The sequence below is a fragment of the Coturnix japonica genome, chromosome 3, assembly GCF_054131305.1.
Source record: "Coturnix japonica strain WE chromosome 3, WE-NBRP24, whole genome shotgun sequence".
NCBI lineage: Eukaryota > Metazoa > Chordata > Aves > Galliformes > Phasianidae > Coturnix > Coturnix japonica.
The window spans coordinates 86,782,942-86,803,673 of record NC_140665.1 but is presented as its reverse complement, the minus strand read 5'-3'; the positions used below and the strand labels follow the sequence as shown (position 1 = coordinate 86,803,673).

The 20,732-nt window shown below is 39.6% G+C and overlaps 1 long non-coding RNA gene across 2 annotated transcripts; it reads right to left on the bottom strand.

Annotated features, from left to right (window-relative positions):
- Positions 1 to 731: 731 nt before the first annotated feature.
- On the bottom strand, positions 732 to 20,112 carry LOC146761546 (uncharacterized). 2 transcript variants are annotated; one of them, XR_014944230.1, is made up of 3 exons: positions 16,401 to 20,112; positions 15,826 to 15,945; positions 732 to 11,751 (listed from the first exon to the last, which is right to left on the bottom strand). It is a non-coding gene; the product is annotated as an uncharacterized LOC146761546 (long non-coding RNA). The 2 variants fall into 2 exon arrangements; XR_014944231.1 differs by having other exon boundaries at positions 732 to 919.
- Between the last annotated feature and the right edge of the window lie 620 nt (positions 20,113 to 20,732).

Genomic DNA, 20,732 nt, shown 5'->3' with positions numbered 1-20,732 from the left:
AGATAGTATTTCTTGCCTTTATCATTAGAAATTACACAGTACACATTATCACCAATCAGATTTTTGCTAGCAGGTGGCCAACCGTTTCTAATTTGCAAAGTATCCAAGAATGTTTTGACTACAAAATCTATTTCAAGTTTTCATACTCAAACTCCATCACTTCTAGAGATTTTAAGGGCAGAGAAAACATCTGGCAGGCTCAGGGCTGAATAAAGACTTTGCCACATCCTGATTCATTCCTGTGTGCTTTCCCCAAGGGTGGGAAGGATTATCATGATAGAGTTGTCTGTTTTCACTCCATTTGACTCCCAGTGGTCCCAATAAACCTCATAAGCTGGGCTCATTTCCTTGTCACCATTTCACAGAGACAAGGCTAAAGATCTGTAACACCATGGCCCTTCTCCCTCTCCTGGTCCATGTGCTCAGTAGAGGTGGACACCAGTGAACAAACAGCTTCATGGGGTTACACAGGGTAGGTACCACATTCAAGCTACTCCAACCAGAAGACATGTTTCCAAGCCTTGCATCACAACACTTTCCCTGGCACAGCACACTTTCTCACCTGAGGTCTCACCTGAAGTCAGAAGAAAAGTCACCTGAGAAAGCTGCCTATGTGGGAAGAGATGCTCCAGGATTCATCATGAAGCTTAATACCAGTACACACTGAGAGGTGAGCAGTTCTCCATAGGTCACATTGTCCCAGCAGCATTCAGCAAACATGCACAGTTGGACAAAGGAAAAAAAGCAGTTTTATTCAGATACCCTCCTGAACAGCTTCATGAGATGCTGTGTCATTTTTTCATCCAAGGGCTGGAACACCTCTCCATGAGGACAGGCTGAGAGAGCTGGAGCTGTACAGCCTGGAGAAGAGAAGGATTCAGGAAGACCTGAGAGTGGACTTTCAGTATCTAAAGGGGAGCTGTAAGAAAGAAGAAGACAGACTATTTAGCAGGATGTGTTGTGATAGAACAAAGGGAAATGGTGTCAAACAAAAATAAGGGTGATTTAAACTGGATGTAAGAAAGAAGTTTTTTACGATAAGGATAGTGACACACTGTCACAAGTCACCCAGGGAGGTGGTGGATGTCCCATCCCTGGAGACATTCAAAAACAGGCTAGATGGGGTCTCTGAGCACCTGATCTGGCTGTAGGTGTCCCTGTTTGTTGCAGGGAGGCTGTATTGGGTGGCCTTTGAGAGTCCCTTCTCAACTGTATGATTCTATGATTCTGTGATTTTTAGCTGCCAAAGCAAACCCAGCTAACCACAGTGAGGTCTCTGTAAAGATAAAAAAAGAAGAGCAGACAAACACCCTTGGTCCTGGAGAGGTGATTAAATTGCATGCACTGTAAGCTCATATTGTTATAAGAACTTTTGATGTTCTGTGAAGCACTTATATGCCTTTCATCCCTACCTCTGTCTGTTATTCGTAGTTGAAGAGCAAGTGACATTTATTGTAGGCTAAAAGACAGCTTTGTTCCAGACCAGGTGTCTCATTCACTGTCCACATGTCATCCTCCAGGTGCTACAGTAGACTCAAGAAACATCAAGTTCTGTGGCAGTTTTCAAATAACAAGTTAATGCCAAGACATTACGTAGACAAAACACTTTCTGTACTTCAATCATAGCATTTCTTTTTTTTTTTCCCAGACACTGGGTTAGATTGTATTTTGTCTCGCGTTGCTATAACTGAGAACAGCTCCCCTGACTTCCAAAGACAGTTTCCTGTCCACGGTAGTACGAGCGAAATTTCAAACCAGTATATAGATATGCTGTGTGTCTGCAGGGCTTGGCTGGTTTAACGCTTTGATTCCACAGCCACTTGGCTTCAGACTTGCCTATCTCTGTTATAGTGAAAACAAACCCAGGCTTTCAGTGAATAATTTATTGATTTCAGTATCTAGAGGACAAAGTTTACTCCAAGGCTTCATTTAAACACTATATTAGCTAGATGTAAGCAGCAGAAAGTGTCCTTCCATGGTTAATCCAGTTATTAAACCTCATTAAAAAGTTGCATCTCCTAAATATCTGTAACAGAACCAAAAGATAAAAGAAATTCTCAGACAACACCACACACCCTTAAAATTATAAAAGCTCAAAAACAAAACTAAACAAAAAAACCAACCGTGTAGAAGATAAAATATATATATATAGTATTATCCTTTCTAAGAGGTCCTCTGCTTGGTACAGAAGAGTAAACTTCTAGTACTGGGTAATAAATCCCGCTCACAAACAACTTTTATGAGTTTTTCTTTGGTTTCCAATGTTTCCACAGTACATATGTGAAAGAAGCAGATAAAACATTTTTAAGAAAGCACAAAAAATATTGCCTCTGTTCTTTAAGCCTTTAAGAAACAAATGGACCTCATGTTTTGCTTCTGTGTGTGCTTATGTTTCATTTCTTTTATTTCACTCTGCTTTATCTTTGCCAAACAGTTTCAGTGTTTGAAATGTTAAGCCAAAAGAAATTCATGATGTGATGCCCAGCACGCAAATTCATGAACCCAAGAAGAGTCTACAGACCAGGCTGAAGGAGAGTTCATTTTTGATTTTGTACAAATAGGTTTACTTCATACATTAAAATGAGCAGAAAAGTTGAAGTTTGAGTACAAGCATGTAATTTGTAAGTGGTTCGCTTTCCCAAAATACACGTGTTGAGCTGGGATCTGCTGCCAGAGTGTGGCAGATCTTTCTGCCTCTGGTTTCCACTGGAAAGAAAGAACATGTTCAGCTATACAACTTTGTCCATAACTTTGAGCTTTGACACATGAAAGAGAAGCTATTTGCCACAGTGCAGACATACTTGTGTTTCCTTTATGCTAGATAACAGAGGAAGACAGCAATACAGCCATCAAAAGAATTAAGGATCAAAGTATGTCATGTTCAGTGCCCGTGGATGGCTTACAATCTGCTTGCTAATCCGTATCACGTTTTTACAGGTATCTTTTTTTCTGCTAGTGGGATAACTTCGGTGTAGATTCTTGTAATCTTGACTGTCACTTTCATGTGCTATCTGATAGCTATAGCATATAAAGGCACGTGCAGAATTAAGTCTTTGCTGAATTAACACATCTTGCCATGCATCCACTGGTCTGAGTGGATGACACTAACTGAGTGTCTGTCTATTCTTGCTGTATGCTACATGTTGGCATTTTTGTCTTAAAACTCTGACTTTAAATTTATAAGGTTTTGGTGTTGTTTTTTGTTTTTAAGACAGGAACAATTTGAGAAGCTTGTGACTGCTATTTAGAGAAAAGCAGCAAAGGCTTTGAGTTACCTCTAGGTAGTGTAAAGGAGACTTTCTATGCACCACTGTGGGTTAATAGATTACATAATTCAAGAAATAAATACACACAGTTTGAGGTATTCTAGTCATTCCCCATATTCTCAGTATTATGCACAGTCTGATAATCAGACTATTTCTTATTTCCAGGATTCTGTTTACAGTGACACTTGCTCAAAAATGGATGTAAGATAGTTCATAAAGGATAACAGCCTTATATTTTGGAGACCAAATGCTTTTCAGTAAATTTCTTCCTGCTTTTAGGTACTTTATTTTCTTTTTCTCGGGAAACCAATAGAAAATTGCAAAGATTCAGAATGGATGGGTAAGCATTCAAAATGATGCAGGAATGTTAAGAAAACATGACCTTCTATTAACAATCTAGGATACCCAACTCTCTGTTGTCCACGCACTGGTATAGATGAGCATCAGTTGGACTACTGGTCTCATCCCCAACCTTGTCATGCTATCCTTTGGTGCATCTCTAGAGAGCCTGGTTTTTACCCCTAACTCCTTCAAACCTAGTTTAAAGCCCTCTCAATGAACCCTGCCAATTACTGGACTAGAATCATTTTCCTCCTTTGAGATAGGTGAATCTGTCACCAGCAAGCCTGGCGCCATACAAACTGCTCTGTGACTTAAAAAAAAAATTAGTTCCACTGATGGTTCCAGTCTCTTAGCCATGTGCTGATCAGGTGAGTTTTCCTGTTCCTTTCAGTATTTTTACCTGCTACTCAAGGGATTGAGGAGCTCTTTGCTCCTTCAACAAATGGATCCAAATAATTAGTGGGACTTTACTAGGAGAGAAAGTGAGCATTGGAGTACACTGATGAAAACTGACATACAGTTTTTTATCTTTTCAACTTGGTAATGCACATAGTGGGTTTACACCCACAGAGTATCAGCAATAATACTGTAAGTGAATAGAACACAACTGAGACTGTGTCAGAATCACATCTGGAGCATCTTCCACTTTGAACTGGAGGTTGGACTCAATGATCCCTAGAGGTCCCTTCCAACCCCTACAATTCTGTGATTCTGTGAATTTCACTACTGAATTCCCTCATTCACCTGTGCCTGAGTTTGCTGCTCTCTTCTGTACTCTCTGGCTTCTGGACCACAAATCATGAAACCAGGATGAAAATGGACTCAAGTTTCTTCACATATAACCAAAGAATCCCTTCAGGATCATTTAACATTTAACAGAATGCGTTTTACAGAAAATTAATTAACTTCTGCGAGGACTGCTTTCATCAGCTGTGTTACTAATAATCACCTGGAGTACTGAGATGCAAAGAAGTTATTTTGATTTCTCCTTTATGAAGAAGATACTTCAGGGGTTGTTTCACCACGCTTTGCTTTCATCTCCTCTGGATCTTTTCAAAAGTTGCAACCATAGCTGATTTGAAAATGCTTAAGTGTAAAGACTTCTAATTGTTGTTCTGACCACAGAATAATTTCATCCATTCTGAGTTAGACACTACCTCGTTGCTGGTTATTACTCATCATCATGAAACAATATTAACATTTCAAAACCAGGGCTCAATATAACGTTGGTTAGGTGGCAGTTATACTATGCTCTAATGTTCCTGTCAGAATAATTCTGGAGAGATGAAGAAAAAAGATTAGAATATAAGAGAAACTCCTTAATCTTTGGAGAGCAAGCTGGAAAAACAGGTGCAGGAAGGCTTTGAAAGCATTTCAAGTGCTGGAGAGCTTTAATGATGCCAGTATTTCTAAAACCATGGTACGGCATGGCACCGTTTCATTTGGATGCAGCATAAATATTTGAGAGTGCTTATGTTCTTGGAAAAGGAATAAGATGTACTGCACCCATTTTATTAACACAATCCCACCAGTGTCTGAATAGGGTTTTTTAGACATCTAACCAGGCAACTATCTCGGTCAGCTGAGGTACCTCTTGACTCTTAGAGAAATAAAGTCTTGCAGTGGTGGAAGGAGACAAGTACTCATCCACCACCAATGCTAGGTAAGATGAGATCACCGTTGTCTGAAGATTCTTATTCTTCCTTGCTCACTTTAAGGAGCGCTTGATTTTCCAGAGTACATAATTCTCTCCAATGACTGTAAATGGAGCTTAGCTGGCCAGCCAAGGTAGAGAATGGTTGCATGGTGTGAAGTTTCATCTTTTTGTTCAAATCCAGACTTCTGCACCCCATAGAGCTACATGACTGAGCTATCTGATCATGACCTGATGATATTCTTCACCTACTGCCCAATCCATTTCCTGAGAAGTGTTGCTGTACCATAGAAATTCTTACCAGTATTGGCCCAAGTCATTCTTTCTGCTGTAATTTTCAGTGCTGATTCCCAAATACTATTTCTGCTGCAATATCTAGCCCTAGGGAAAATTTTCCTGTGACTGTCTCATCTGTACCACATCCAGGCTTGCAGCCATTATAAGAGCAACAGTCCAAGTCTTGCCAGAATTGTTCAAGGAGAGTGAGAGTTTGTGAAAAATTTCAGAGAGTTCATCAAAGAGTTTACAGTCAAATATTTGATTGTGTTTAAATGCTTTAAAACAACCAGCTTTGTATTTTTTCTTCTGCATTACCAGATCCAAAGTATTTTCTCAATGCACTCTTTCCAGAGGTCTCTCATTAGATCATTTGGATAAGTTTCATTCTGTATGTTCAACTTTGAGCAGGCAACAGCTGTTCTTTTGTTTAATTTTCATCAAACTTGGCTTTTTATCTGTATGAGAAGGACAGATTGACTGTATCATAAAATATTATTGTGATCACAAATTTCATTATTTCAATCTGTGCATATATTGCTGAATTTATAGTTAAATGTCCTTGACAAACAATTAATTACCATATATCCAACTGCAAAAATCAAGCCATCAACGTAAAACAATCTGTACTATTACAGTTAAATTGTGCAGCAGCTGGAAATGAAGGCAATTTAGGTCGCTTAACAAATGGGCAAATGTAATTAGTGCAATCGCAGTAGAGTAGGTCTTCAAAAAAAAAACAAAGGCAACAACTGCAACAACAAAGCAGTTGTAACTCTTTCCATAAACAATTCACAATAAAGACAGTCTACTCAGAAGTTTAGCTTTTCTTTTATAGCCTTTTGTTCATTGCAGGTGGACAGTGCCGGCTATAAGGTTTAGATTTGTGAAGCACCAAGCTTCCCCAGATTTCAGTGAAGCCTGTACAGGGCTCATGAAGTAGGGCAGCTTAAATTTCCTCTTAACTGCAACACACACAGGCACTTGGTCTGCTGTGGAGAAGAGGCAGAACATATTTCACTCTCCAGTAACCAAGAAGAACAGAATAATATCTGCTGGGTTGTGCATTCACAGTCTGGGGGAGAAACCACAGCAGGACAAATTGCAAAACATTTCAGTGCACAGACAGGACGTAGCAATGGCAGCATGAAATGCAGCATGTGGAGACGTAGCTGAAAGCCAGCCAGGCTGATTTATATAGCACGACAAATCAGCACCATTCAAATCTACAAGTGAAGGGACAGGGGGCAAAAGAAAGACTAAAACCAGTTTACCCTTTTGCTTAAAAGATCAAACACAAGAATCAGTTCTCTAATTTGTACACAGAGCAAAGTCAGGCCGTGGGCTTTTGGTTTTTTCTGACCTTGTTCTGCTGATGTCAGTGGTTACTGAAGGGATTGATTCATGAAGAGGCTTTAGCTAAGTTTGGACCCCTTGAAAGCAGCTCATTAGCTGTGCTCATCCCTCACTGTGAATTCCCAAGGCACAAAGAAAACCATTCTGCTAAATTTCAAAGGAGTTAAGGATAATCCAGCCAGCCTAAGAGGTATTTTCTTTCCAATGGATAAAACAGTGCCATATAGCTTTTGTTGCTGTGTAATTTATGGCAAAGCTACAGACTGACTCTGACTGCAAGGGAGGTCCTGTTGTGGTACTTTTTTGTAGCCATTATTGCTTTACCCAGGAAGTGCTGTACCTGCAGCACTCAAAGCAAGATAGCAGTTCCTTAGAAAGGGTGTTGGCTTTCCACAGAGCTTCTGGAAGAGAAGGCAGCACCCAGTTCCAGAGTAAAACAGCACATAGCCCAAGCATTTGTTACAAGAGGGACCTCTAAAATCTGAAGCTACAAAATCTCTTGGGCAGCAATGTTGCTGGAGTACCAAGGCTAAGGAATCATACCAATGCATTTACTTCTCAGGCTGTATGAAGGGATCATATATTCAGCTTATCCAGCATCAGAGAGTGAGTTAGATGGGCCCTGAGGCTAACTGGCAGGGTGCACCCTGCATCCTTCACTCATACTGTTTTTAGGAGCAGTCCTTGGCAGATGCTGTCCTTCAGACGGTGCCTTGGCATTCCCTGGGGGAGTGCTAGTTGTTACATGCCAAAGCCATGCCATGAATTATGCAAACAGCAAGTTTGGGCAGCCTTATGCCACTGCTGGAACCTATGCCCTGGCCCTGTTTAATTTACTGTTAAAATCTTCTTCTGTGTTTCTCACTGCCAACTCTGTAACTGTCAGTGCCCTTCCCCCCTCTAAAAGGGATGAACACTTCAGCAGATGGAAGACAGAGGTTGTAGGGTACTATGCCAGTCCTGTGACTAAATAAAACTAATAGCAGATCTCACATAAGTGCCAGGGAAGAGAGGGCATGATCTCCAAATGCAGAAGGAGGCCTCTGTGTCCTTGGCTATAACACAAGCATGGAAGGGCCAAGCTTAAGCTTAGCTGTCTACTTCCAAGTCTGCTCTTCAGAAAGGGCCAGTCATAACTTTCTAGAAGCAATTGCAAAGCTCTCTCCCTATCAGAGGTTTAATTTCTGCAGACACTTAGGCAGAGGAGTGACAGTGAAGGAGTCAGGGCAGTGGGACTCTGTGGGGCTGGTAGCTGCCAGGGCAATGCAAACAAAAGGCAACTGTTGTACCACTGAATTGTCACTTCTCCAAATCAGATCTTTCAGTGGAAAAAAACCCTTTCTTTGAAATCAGAATAGCACCTCTCAAACAAGTCCCCGGCTACCGACACTTGAATACTCTTTTGTGAATAAGAAATCTCTTTATTGTCCAAATAAAACCACGGCTCAGTTGTTCCTTTTTGAACATCCAAGAACATAAGCTGAAGCAAGTTAGAACAGCTCACTGACTGAGGTTTAATCACTTTAGTCTGCAATTACTTAAATGAGGGGATCACACCGCTCTCCTCCTCACAGCAGCATGTCACAGCAATTAGTTCAGAGCTCAGAAAGGCTGGGACTGCTGTTACTGTTACCCCAGGGTTCTCAGCATTTTACAGTGCTGCCATCTGAGGGCCAGATCCCACATAGAACCCCAAGTCTAGTTTATTGCAGGCCGGAATGGATTCAGCCATACCCTGCTTGGCAGATTTCATCCCATTCACTGACAAAGAGGATAATTCTGAGGTCTTCAGGTCTAATGATGTTTAATCCTGCAGGCTGCCTCATTCTGCTAAATAGAAGACCTAGCCTGAGGGCAGCAACCATGCAGATGTTAGGAGCAGAGCTCAGATACTCCTTCCCCATCAGCAGAGCATTGAGGACCCACAGAGAGAAATTGTTTGCCACGTGATCAACATCTTGGAGCATATTATCCTTCACTAGGAAACTTCACCACTCTGTCATTCAAAGGCTTGACCTTCAGGGCTGTGCAGTGGCCACATGTGCTATCCAAAGCCAGAGTTCATCTTCCCAGCTGAAAATCTCCCATTGCAACATCTTGAACCTCTGATTTTCTTAGCATCTACCTGTATGTTACTGCTGTGTCAGCCCTGTCCTGCAGCTGAGCCATTTCATAATCATAGAATCATAAAATCATTAAAGTTGGAAAAGACTCTAAGACCATCTAGTCCAACCATTGACCCATCAGTACCATGGCTCTAAGTACCACATCTCCTCTTTGCTTGAAAACCTCCAGAAATGGTGACTCCTCCACCTTGCTGGGCAGCCTGCTCCAATGCTTCACCACGAAAGCAGTTCTGTCCATTTGGCTTGTGAAGTATTACCTTTGCATCCTTTCTGGCACAATACAAGCATTTGGAGCATGCTCTAGTAACAAAGCAGCAATCAATCTTCAGAAAATCCCATTGCTAATATTTCTGTATGCCTGATTTAAGTTGCTGCAAACATATATAGGCAATAAAAAGAAATAGCCTGCTTTTCAGGGTTGCTCAGTTCAATTATGGAAGTGCCTTTGCAAGATATGATTTACAAGGCTGTGCTGTAAAGCTTGTTAGCTGATGGCTCTGAAGTCTAGAAGAATGATCTAACCTTACAGGAATAGAAGTTTTGCAGAAACACCACCTCAGAGGAGAAATATTTTATATGAGCATACACTGAAATTATATAGAGAAATGTAATTGGACTATGAGCCATGGTTTGGAGTCCTATATAATGTTTCTACTGACCAGACAGATTGATAAAGATGTCAGGCACTTGTATGTGGTCCCATTTGTTCTCAACAACAACAAAAATGCAGGCAGCCTTCACAACCCTGGAACTAGAAGAGAAACTGACAGACATGTAGTTCTGTTTCCAGCAGCCCCTTATAGTAAAACATGACCTCTCCCCCTGAGCTTTTCATCTACCTTGGAGCCCCATGTGTGAGGACAGAAAAGCTTCTTTCTCCTGGGCACCAACCCCTTTTCCTGCCCTCTTCATGCAACCCCTTTTTTCTTAGCACCCTGCAGCATATGCCTATTTCTTGCCTTTTCTCTTTTTGCTGGATCTCCCGCTTTTGTCTCATGCAAATATGCCCTGGCATGTACCTTTTTTTTTTCTTCTTTTTCTGGAGACCAGTTGTTTCCACTCACTCTGCCCTTAGTGCAGAATTATTTGCTGTCTGAAATGAGTGGTGCCTGTTCTGTCTTTAATTGTGCCCTCAGAAATAAATTGAAAGGTTCTCATAGGCTTCACTGTGACCTCTACCCAGATTCTTCTTTTTGAGATGCTCTTCTCCTATAGAATTGGGAAAAATAGAGAAATCATTCATAACTTCCACTTTGGGCCAACTCTCTAAAAGAGTAGGTTACAAAAATTATGTCTTGAGTTGGACATTTATTTCTTCTTAATAACAAGGTGCAGAGACTGATGCTTGTTTTTTGATAAGGGAAGCTCAACAAAATAACAAAGTGATGAATAATTGTTCACTACTGTATTTGCACGCATTTCAAATTCTTGTTTATTCCAGTGAGTAGGTAGAATATAATTTACTCTTCCCATGAGATGGAAGATGAGCAAAGACAGCCAGCAAGCTCTGTTCTTTTAATTCATTAATCTAGTAATCTATATTCCATGTTTTTGCAAATCAAATTTATCCTGCATAGTAAATACATCCTGGCAAGACTTCACTTGAGTGTATGTGCTTTTACTAATCCCCTTTCAGAAATCCTTGACCACTGTGCTTTTTTGCAGACATCAAAGCAGAGCTCATGGAAATTGTCTTTTTTCTTTTATTAGGTTGGAACCGAAACCTCTCGTGAGTATAAACTCTGAAATAGAGATACCGATTTTACAGATTCTGAGATCTTGTAGCCAATGGAAATCTGGCAGCTCATGCTGGATCGGTACTTCAGATCTCTCTCAAAGCCTCCTTTTTGGGTGTAAAATGAGCAAATGCTCTGTACATATCCTGTATTAATTTGGTCTTTTTAAAACTATCTTTACTTCCTTCAAGTCCCCTCTATGGTCATGCCACATAAAAGTGCTTCTATTTCAGGTGAAAACTCCACTTTTCTGGGTGCGCACTGAAAGTGCTGCATGTTTTCATATGTAGTCACTTATCTTCGTGTAGATCGGTAGATGATTATAATTAACTAGCTATTTCTAATATGTTGCACTCAGTTCTTTCATCTTACATATTGCACCTATGTTCAGATTAGTAGCAAACATAGAGAATAACTTATTTTGTAAGCCAAGATGACTTCTCAATCAATTAAGGCATTTCACAGAGTTCACTCATACAGTCAGAAGAAGCTGTTCACAATGTCAAAAGCTGAAATCAACATGGGCTGTGACACTTGTCTACAGTCAATAATTAATTCAAACTTCAGGGAGAAGAACTCCTTGAGAGTAGCCCTGCTAAAGACTGAAGGGTTCTGGATGATGAAAAACTGAACATGAGCCAGCAGTGTGCACTTGCAGCCCTGAAGGCCAGTGGTATCCTGGGTTCCATCAGAAGAGGGGTGGTCAGCAGGGACAGGGAGGTGATTGTCCCCTCTATTCTGTGCAAATGTCGTGTCTTTTTATTTCAGATCCTGATCTGCATTCAGCTTATTCCTAATCATATGTATAGAAATTTAAAGGCTTTCAAGGACTGGCCTTTTTCAGACCTTACAGCAGATTGATGAAGGCAGTGCATGCATGTAAATAGATAAAGAGTAACTCAAAATACCTGGGCTGGAACATGTTGTCTTTACTGTGTCCCACACTGAGGCGCCACAGAAGCAGGCTCTTCCTGTAGGTCAAACTGGATAACAAACTGGGATAGAATACATTCAAAAGATTAAGGAAGAACTGGATGAAAGAAAGGAAAAATTAAAAAGCCTAAAAAAGAAACCATGGTAACTTGGGCAAGGCAGGTACCTGAGGTATTTCTGGCTTTTTTCATATGGATGTGGAGATCAAAATAAGTCTCAGTTGATAGATTATTCCAGATGATTTTGTGAAGTAGTCAGAACACTTCAAATCTTGCAGAGAAGCTGAACTTCTTAAAGGTCCTCCTGTCTTTCCCTCTTTTATATCTGTTATTCCTTTTCTTTCTCATTCCACATCATATTCAGCTTGAGGTATAGATTAAGGCCCCAGTTAACTTCTGTTCATCAAATAAAGAAAATGAGCAAATGTGTGCCCATTATTAGTCCCCATTTGTATGAGGATACCTGCCTGATTTAGGAGTGCAAATCCCTTGTGGAAAGAGCTATGCTCATGAAAAGCCACCTCAGGAAGAATTAGCATTAGCTACATTGGTATAAGCAGTTTTAAATGAGGTCGGTCTTTATTTGGACAAAATTACTGCAGTGGTACAGAACTAAGGTGAGGAAGTCTATTTATTTCAATGGTATCATTTACGCAAATAAGCTGCTAAATGTGAAAACAGTTGAGCTATCTGTTGTTCCAAGTTGAACTTCTTCCTTTTGCATAAAAAGAGATGGCTGTGAGTAACAGAGTAATTGTATTCTCAAGCTGTCCTAATTTTTAAGATCTCATCAAAGAGTCTTTAAAAATAATATAGTGTTTCAAAGAAAATCTGCCAGTGCTCCTTCTTCACAACTGGACAAACATCTGGTTCTCTGTCGTGCTCTTACCACTCGTAGTTCTAAATTAATACAGTAATAGCCTACACAACAGCTATGTTTTCTGTGTTCCTAGAAGTCAGCACAATTTGCTCAGAAACTGTGTGACTGAAGAGAGTAAGAATATTTATGGAGGGGGGGATCGAATTTAACTGTACTTCCAATGTTCTAAGAAATATTTGTATTTCCAGAAGTATTGTAAGTGGTAGCTTATAACAAAAAAAAACCCACAATAGCTGTATGATGGACAATGCCACTGTGTATAAAACAGGCCAAAGAGGAGGTACTGGCAGATTTCATGCCACTAATGAAAGAAATTTCTAGTTTATCTTCTGCTAATTTGGGATGTAAGATATTTTGATCTAGTGAATACAAAACTGTGTAATGTTACACACAAGCAGATACAGAGCTATATATCAAGTTTCAGTATGCAAAGCTCGTTAAAATCATAGAACAATTTGGGCTGGAAGAGACCTTGAACATCATCTAGCTCCAACACATGTCCCTTGAGGACATTTATCATACAGAGTGCCCATCCTGTTTAGGTTAGGAATCTGGTGTTTGATTTTTGAAAGATAATTTCAACAGAGTCGTAAAAGCTCCCTACCATTTGTTTTCATAACATTTTGCTTCTTGCCCGCAAATCCTGGGATCTTTCTTTATAGGTAAGAGGACTCTGGATTATTGCACAGGAAAGAGAGAGTTCTTCATCTGTGCATAATTTATTCTAGTCCCACTGCTAGCTTTGGCAGTTCAGCTGTTAGACACAGTCAGGCAATAAAAGCTCACAGCACGGTGCGTATCTGTAGAGTTTTGCTCTGTTTTTGCAATCTAGGCAACAATATTTTTTGTTAAGTAGGGGCAAAATTCTGCTCACCGTGAAACATTGTTTTAAATCAGCTATGTGCATCACTCACTGTGGAGACAAATGTAAGCCATATATAAGCAATGACAATCTGTTTTACCTCCAAAGATATTCATTCTTACTTGTCTTCAGAATGCTGTTCAGATAATAAGCAAAACAAAATGCAGATTTTAGAGGATGAAAGATCTTCTCCTATATTTTATCCCTTTATCCTTGTAATTGTAGCTACAAGCCCAGAAAAAAATAACTTTGTTAACAGGCACACTGACTAGAAGTTGACAGAGGTTATTGGTTAACAGACATTAGCACATCTGCACAGAGGTTAATATCACTCTGTGGTTGTGTATTCTCTGCTTCTCTGGTTCCTTTTATAGCAGATAATTTACTGGAAAGTTTTAACAGTTTGACCACATATGCTCTTCTGCGTAGGCAGCTTTCCCAGTTCCTTCACTGACAAACACTGTATGTGACTCCTGGAACCACCCAGCCTGACATGACCACGAGACTTTGGAGACCTTGATACATCCATCTCATTGATGGATGACAATATTTATCATATTTATCATATATCTCATTGATGACAAGATTTGTTCTGGGTGTGTGCAGCCTTGTGTCTGGGGACTACCCATTATCCTTGAAAGATACAAAGCGCTTTAAACAATAAATGGGAAACATAACTTCTCTTCAGTTTTTGGACATAAATAAAAGTGCTCTAGAAATGCAGAATGCACAGACAAGCTTGCAAAATGCACTGGACACTCATATGTTACTTTTCCCAAAGGGAAAGAGTTATCATTTTTGTTGGGATTTCTGTTAAGCAAGGTTAATCCCGCTGTGATGAACTGAAATATCAGGGAGAAAAAATCAATTTAGGCATTAGAGAAAACTCATTAATGGCAGGTGTATTGAAGCACTGGTTGTATTGTCCAGAGACATTGCCTATCCATGCCTGGGAACCTCTGAAAAACAAATAAAGCTATTTCTAAGGCTAATGATTCCTTGGGGCAGGCAACTATCATAGGCAATCTTTTAAGGTTTTTGAGATCTTCTGTCTCTCAGCTTACTATGAGGACTATCAGTAGAACAGGTTTTCTCAACCTGGCTTAAGCACATCTGTTACATCTGACAATGTGCAGTGGGCAGCAGCACAAAACAGACTGTAGTGGCAATTGAGGTGACCCACAGGACCCTGAAATTGTGATGCAGAAGGAGCTGCACCCAAATGAGCATGAGGCACAAAGTAGAGGGACGCACACAGTTAAAAGTAGGATAATTATGGGACAGTCTTTCTCCTTTCTCAGTATCAAAAGAGGAATGATAGACTGTAGGTTTTGTAGGAAAGCCACTTACATATTGTTATTAAACATACTTGTCCTGCATGTTCTTCAAAACGGTGTTCAGAAAATGCTTATTACATTCAAATATGAGAGTGAGGTTTTTAATTCAACAACTTTAGATAAACTACAGGTGACAAGTGGCCATTCTCAACTAGTTGAGAATATTTGGTCCTCTTTATGAATTGAAAAACTGTGCACAGTTCTTGCTATCTATGTATTCACAGCCTGAATAGATACATTCCTTACCAGTCCAATTGGTAATCTCAGCCAGAAGGGAAAGATATGAAAGAACTGTGAAAAATGAAATACTATGCCAAGTGAATACTACTGGAGGTTTTTTTTCATTTCTGCTCTAAGTATAATAATATGGGATGAAAAAGCTGGAGTATATATCAAAGGGAATGAAAAAGAGAGAAAAAGCAATAATGTCTTTTCCACTTACTGCTGCAAAAGAGAAACAGACAGGGAGAAATAGCAAATTTACATCAGAATCATAGAATTAAAGAATCAGAGAATTTCTCGTGTTGGACAAGGCCTTCAAGATCAAGTCCAACCTCAACCTAATCATACCACCCTGACTCTAAAAACACACTGAGAAATCATGTCTCTGAGCACCACATCCATCATTATAAAGACAAATAAATACTTTAGCAAACCATGTGATGCAGAACTCAAAATGTTCTAATCCCATTTAGGCATCTAGTGTCTAAAAGGATTACATATAAACACATTCAGTTTTGAATAGTGTTTGGTTCAGTGTATGTCAGGCACAGAAAGGATTTTCCAATTTCTTTTCCAAGGCAGGATTTCTGACCTGTCCAATGGCTGATCCCAGGATAAAGGACTAGTGGAAGGAGGATCAGAGTTACATTCCATGAAAGGTGAGGGAATTCTCAACACCAACATCTTTAGTGACCAGAGCAGCAATACAGATGCCCATTGAAAGGCTCAATAGTGTATAAATAGCCAAGAAATGTGTCTTTTCCTTTTGCTACTTGTACCAGTAATTGAGCTTTAAAAATGCAGAAAATAAACATCTTTCAGTGTAATATATTCACCTTGGGAGGCCGGTAACCTTCCTATCTTCAAGGTCAGCAGTCTCATTAGCTTTGCAGTGGCTGAGCTGTAGTGAATAGTTGATTTCACAAAGCCCTCTGAAACAGGAGCTGGTTGCAGTACTTCAACACCCCCCCAAAAAAAAAGAAAGAAGAAAAAAAACACGTTGATAGAAGTTGATCAATAATGACTCCTCCCACAGTAAGAGTGCTGAAGTAAAGAGTTATTTTAGATTGGAGTACACTCAAAAGAAACACTTAGTTTTCCTGTGCTCCTTCTGAAGTTCCTATATCTTGGGTACCTCTTTTGCTATAATTTGATCTTGCAATCTGTATGGGTGTGAATTTCACGACTGCACATCTATGAAATTCTTACTAGAATACTTTTTTTTACATCACAATTTTCTGTCATCATTTTCATCTTGTTTTGGTTTTTTGTTTTGTTTTGTATTTTTAATGTTCATTATTAATAACCATAGCCAGATAACTTTCTGAACTTACACTCCAAACTTATTATTCACATAAATTTTTATGTCCCTCTACTAATATTCAAGCAAAAAAAAGGCAGCTTTAGCCACCTTATCTTATGCTTTCTCCTTTTTCTCCCATCCCGGTTAGGTCTGCCTCCAAGATTTCTCTTTGCCTGCATCAGGGCTGAGCATGAACTCCAACTCCATGGCAGAGTGAGTTGGAAGAGCGCTTGCTTTTCTCTGCAGGCCCTCTGCACTGCACTTGCACTTATGCTGATTCAGCAGAGATTTCTGCATGGCTAGGCTACAAGAATTAAAATTCAAAAAGAATATATTAATTCACAACAACATTTAATGAGTTTTAGAACTAGGCTAATAAACCAAGCTCCTAATAAAATGGATAGAGATGAGAGGACAAAACTACAATAATCAGAAGTTATATTTAAAGTCACCATTTAAATCCGTGATCATTTATCTGATGTGATAATATATTAGATCTTTCCTGTTCTTATTTCGTGTATTTTCTCCATGGCAGTGATTATTGTCTGTCAATTTATGTGTACATAGAAATGAACAGAGAAGTAGGCATTTTCTCCTTTTTTCATTTTGAGTCTTACAGATTGCAGAGCCCACAGTATTCCCAAGACAATTTTTGCCACCTCTAACAGTAAGCATTCCTATCAGAAAAATCTCAGAAATTGGGGGATGGAGTTACCTCTTAAAGTCAGACCAACTTTTACAGGTAGAACCCATTAGTCTGGGACATTAGAATTGCTATTTAACACTCACAGACGGGAATGCAGGTCAAATTTTTAAACACAATTCCATCAAGAAGTGGAGGAGGAGGAGGAAGAATGGCTTAGAAGACAAGGAGCAGTTCTACGGAAGACACCTGAGTGTGCCTCCCAGAAGCTAGCTGCATGTTGTCAGACTGTATCTCCATATCAGCCAGGAAGAGTTGCAATATCCTGCTAGAACTGAAGAGAGATTCTCTGAGAGTCAGGAATTTCCTCCTTGCTGAGTCCCACGGGTTTAGTGGAAAGGTCAGCTGTGGGCACTAAAAGTGGTGCAAGAGCATTACATTCTTAAAGTATCATAGAGAATTTGTTCGAGCTTCTACCAAGAAAAAATTTCCCTTCTTTCCATTCTCCACCCTCAGCATGAGATCATTGGATGCATGGCACAGAATCCTGATAAAATCTCATTGATTTCTTGTGTGCTAAGTTTTGCCAAACACTAACCTGCAAATGTGGGACAGATTTCATTACTTCTGCCAAAACACTGAGTCTAAGTGCTGTTATAATTTAAAGAAGAAAATGTGAATTTGAATGTTGCCTAGAAAAAGGATACCTATAAATATTTATTCCATTAATCAGAGAGATAACAATATGACAAAATTATTCCAATAAAAACCTGCCAGTTGTGCAACCATATTTTCCTGTCATGGAATAAGAAGAAAAATCCTCCCAGCAGAAAGTGGAACATCGTGTTAGAAAATATGAAATATTTAATTATGAAATTCCTCCTCTAGTGGTTGGCTGAAATTATTTAGGGACTTTTTTGAACTTCAGTTGTTTTCTTTGGCATGTAACCTGGATCTGGAGGTTTTATACTCCCTGATAAAAGTCGCTGTTGAAAACAGGGCAGAAGTAATGAGGACTCAAGCACACGAGCTGTGGCAGGCTTTTTATTATTCTAGTGAAAACTGAAAGGGAGAGGAAGGGAATATTTTATGAGTAATCTGCTTCTCACGTTTTGGAATTTAAAAAACACTAGAAATGTGGTAGAAAACACTATGAAGGATCACATCAGAACTGTGAAAGTTACACAGTGTTCTGTGCTGCCACACAAATGAAAAAATTCAACTCGAAAGAAAGAAAACACTGAAAAATTTGGGTCCAAAAACACAACACAGAATGTCTGCTTGTAGTAGCAGACAATACCTGGTTTCTGAAGCCTGAGGGGCGCATGCAGCTCCCCAGGGCTATGCACACTTTTTCAGTGCCACTCAGTGTTCCATGAGCATTTTCAGAAGCTGTGAGATAAATGCATCTCTACTCCTGCAAGGACTCTGGATTTGCCCTGGTCACAGTGTTTCTGATTCCTGCTTTATTTCTGATGTACTGACTGTGATCCTGCCCATACTCTGCCTCCGTCATAAGGATGGAAGATACTCACCCTCTCCTTTTGCTTGGCCAAGTTCACATGCCCTTGTTTGAGAATAAGGAAATCATTAACTGAGTGCACACCCTGACAGCGCTTGTAAGGAACAGAAATATCACCCAGAGATGGATGGGGAGTCTAGCCCACACACCCAACTATAGCCAGGGAAGGAGACGCTCAGTGGTCCATGCCTTCTGCAAAGCATCTCTTCACAGTCATGGAGATGAGCACGTGGAAAGAGAATAAGAAATAGGGGGAGAATGGAGCACTAGCAGGTCCTGGTACCCTGTGAGGACATCCAGTGTTATTTTCACACTGCCTGTACTGGCTGCCACAAGAATCCCTCAGAAACACAAGTTTAGCAATCTCCACCAAGACTAAGTACAATAAAGAGACTTTCTGCTGTTTTCCACTCTGTTAACCAATCCTGTACAAAATAAAGCTGTAAACAAATAGCTGTGTATTCTCCTCCTTGAACGTCAGCTTCTACCATAATTGCTCTTGCTACAAAGTCTGCAATTTTAAGAGTCTCTATTCACTGTGCAGTGTAGAGGTCAAGTCTGACCCCAAATGATTTTCTTACCACTTTGTCAAAACCACTACTCTTCAATTCCCTTTACAGACTTGTGCTTTTATTGAAGACAAAGAAAACTCTCATTTTTAGAGTGACAACAGAACAATTTTTCACCCATTTTTTGTAGTACTAACCTGGAGAAACTATTGACATCAATAATACTGAACATCAAAACAGTAGAAAATCAAGCCCCAGTGGTTCGCAAAGGGTTTAAAAGGATCACTGGTTCAGAAAATGAACAACGCAGCTTTCTTCATGCCAGCAAGGCAAGATTCTTTTTCAAGTCTGTTTTTCAAAACGTCTATAAAAGGTCAGTATGCTCAATGCTCAGCCATCTCCTAGTGAGGGCAAGCTAGCACGTAGTGTGGGTCAATCAAACGATGCAAGAGGAATTATTTTGTCTTCTTATCTTCAACGCGAAGAAAGGCCATCCAATTAAAATCCAACATGTGAGGTTCTGAGCAATCTGTGGACCACCAAACATGCAATTCTTTAGTCTCATTTTTTTGTGAGAAATCCTAGCAATGGATTTCTCGTACTTAAGCCAAACCAGTTTGCTGGAATGTTGTTTTAACTACTGTTCACACATAGAGGTATTTTAAGAGAAATAAAAGTGAGTTTTCTGGTTCACAGAGTGCATTTGAACTCTGTACTGAACTGCAGATTTCTCAATAAAAACTGCCCAGAAACAGAAAAAAATCCCAACAGGTCCAGTGTGAGCAAGAGGATGAAACAAAACCAGAATTTCAAGAGCTGACTTTACTTGTGTGTACTGTGAAAGAACTGTCAGATGAATCATTCCAAATCTTTGGTCTTTAATCCCACATTTTGTTCCTTTCCAGTTAATACTTCTGTCCACTGTTTAAATTCCCTATAATTAAATCATACAAACACATCTTCTGCGTTGTCAAAGCCAGTAAATTTCATGGCCTCTTGCTTCACATCTCAGTTGCCATGTCAGCACTTCATTTAACTTGTTTCATCCAATATTATTCTGCATAAGAAATTTATGACTGTTAAAGTTGTCTTAAGTTTTCTGTTGGAAGTGATACATTAACTATGCGCCAAAAAAATCTTATCACAATTTTTTACCAATTAAAAAAACACACATTTATTTTTTGTAAGGAAGTCTGCAGTAAGGCTTCCACAACAGTCATTAAGGCCAGTGGACTCCAGCAAGCACTCCAAACTGGGCAGCCTCTAAGACTGTATTTGTAATACCCTACAGCATCGCAGATCCGCACATATGGTGGACATGACACAGGTTTTGCATATGATCTGTGCATCTCTGGGGCAATAACGAATGCTCAGCCAGGACACAACATAACTTTTAAGATAAGACCAATTGCACTTCCACAAAATTCATACAAAATTCTGCATGAACTGTTTTGAGGTTAGACAAGCCATCCATTGGGCTCTGTTGACTGCATTAACTTGATCTGTGCAGCCTATACTGTAAATGATAGAGACTTTGTGATTTTGTGCATATCTACAGATAGATAGATTCTTTTATGCATATGCCGTACAATCTGAACCAAATCCCAGTGTGAAATCCTAGGTATAAAGTTCTGAGGCAAAGTAACCCCTTTATTAATTCAATTTATACCAACGAGTCCACTGGCAGAATTAGAACTTACCTTAAATTACTTTGAAAGTGTATAAAGAAATGCAGAACACTTCTTGCTTTAATTGTTGGAGAAAAA